This window comes from Macaca fascicularis, chromosome 5 (assembly GCF_037993035.2).
Source record: "Macaca fascicularis isolate 582-1 chromosome 5, T2T-MFA8v1.1".
In the NCBI taxonomy this organism is placed as follows: Eukaryota; Metazoa; Chordata; class Mammalia; order Primates; family Cercopithecidae; genus Macaca; species Macaca fascicularis.
In genome coordinates this window covers 167,261,954-167,264,025 of record NC_088379.1, presented here as the reverse complement: position 1 = coordinate 167,264,025, position 2,072 = coordinate 167,261,954, and the positions used below count along the sequence as shown (strand labels likewise).

Here is a 2,072-nt window from a genome sequence, read left to right as displayed (position 1 = left end):
TGTGTTTCTACTCAGTTACTACCATTTTTTTTCTTTACACCTTTTCCCTAATTTTCTCCAGAAACATTTTTCTTTTGGTTTGAGCAGTTGAACTGAAAAGGTTTGGAAAGTAGAATCAGTATTGGCTCTTATTGGAATAGCACTTGAAAAATGTAATCCTAGAAAAGGCCAATTTTTAACTGAAGTGGCTTGACAAAGTTAAGCATCCATTCTCAATGTGACAGTGACTCCCATGTTACTAACTAGGTCAGCGGCTGCTCTTGACTAGATCACATAACCCTGCATGATACTGGAATGTTCCCTGGTGAGGTATTGCAGAGTTATGTGCACAAACACTCAAGCACTTACAGTTTCAATAAATACAAAGCATCATTTTAACCTATTTTAATATAAAAGAAGCAAAAAATACTGCTGACCTGCTTTGCTTCTTGAACTGACTTAGAGTGCTGTTCATGACATAGAAGACACAATAGTTAATGAGTGGTTACTACAAGCTCTTTAGACTTCAGCATTTACTGCTCTCCAACCTTCAGCAATATTTTGGCAGTAATAATCATATTCTTCATTAACATCATAATTGTCCTGGGACCAAAACCCCAAGGAACTGGAGTGATGTAATCAGCTTTTTCGTGATTCCTTCAAAGTCCGTATCTCCAACCAACTTGAGTTTAGCAATTATGGGACCTTGAACTCTATATATTCTCATGTCAATGATTGCTGCTCCTCCTTTGATATCTGCTGTGATCAGATTTGGAATGCCTGAGGCAGATACTACAATATCTGCAAGAATTATATTTTTCTTCAACTACTCTGTGGGAGTGTACTGATGAGATATTGTAACAGTGGCATCACTTCCAGGATTTTCATGTGCCCCATCTGTGTTTAATAACATTAAAATGAGCATCCTAACATTTTTTTAATTTCCCAACTACAATCACATTCTTCTCTAGAGCTGGAATGCCAGTTCACTTCATCGTTTCCCACATACCCTCTGGGGGAGCTGGTAGCATGGAATACTGGTGAGAACACATTTGCCCAACATTAAGTACATGAAAGCAATCTACATCCCTGTCTGGAGAAACAGCATTAGGGATCTTTCTCTCATCGATGTGATCTGGAATGGGCCCCTGAATAAGGAGGCTATCTACGTTATCATCATTTTTCAGTTTATTGATTAAATTCAACAATACCTCCTCTGAAATTGAAGCTGGTTTTACAACTGTCTCACTGTTAATTTTTACATCTTCAGCTGCCCTGGTTTTGTTGAGGACACAGGAATGACTTGCAGGATTATTATCCACCAGAATCAGGCTCAGGTGTGGTCCTTTGTTGCCAGTAGGCACCCACTTTTCCACTTCCGGCTTGATCTGCTGAACCATTTTCCTTTAAGAAATGACGATAGCTTTCTTACTCATTTCTCTTGGTTTTATGCAAACACACACACACACATCCTTGATGCATAATAAATATATTTACACATAATCATCCTTGATATATAATAGATATATTTACACATAGCCATAAGACTACATATACATATATAGGTATATACATATATATACATACTTATGTATGTATATATACTGTATATATAAACACTCAGAGAGAGGGACTTAACTTGCACTTAATAAAACGTTCCCTTTGAAAGCAATACACTTAGAGAAAATGGTAGCTGCACATTCAGATACAAATTATATACTAATGTTAAAGCATGGCATTCTGGGAGAAGCCAGCGTTCCAAGTCTCAGTCTTTGCTTCCAAACACATGTTCTGCGTGTTAGGCCAACTTGTGAATTCCTGCGAGGTGGAAGGGAAGATGGAGGAGATGACAGGTCTGCACCGCCTGAGCAGCAGAGTGGTGGAGGAGGCAGGCAGTAGAGCAGTTGCTGGGAAACTATTGTCTGTAATTTTAAAGAGCCCAGTGGTAGATCCATCTGTTTTCCCCTAAATGACATTGCTAAAAATGCCATTGTCAGAAACACTCAATTTATACACATACACAAGTAAAAAATTATAAACATAGCCTGTCATTATTTTTACAATTTAAATAGTTCACAACATTCGTTTTTCTG

The 2,072-nt window shown here is 37.8% G+C and overlaps 1 pseudogene; it reads right to left on the bottom strand.

The window, feature by feature from the left end:
- Window positions 1-228: 228 nt before the first annotated feature.
- LOC102115143 (bifunctional methylenetetrahydrofolate dehydrogenase/cyclohydrolase, mitochondrial pseudogene) lies at window positions 229-1,415 on the bottom strand (annotated as a pseudogene).
- Between the last annotated feature and the right edge of the window lie 657 nt (window positions 1,416-2,072).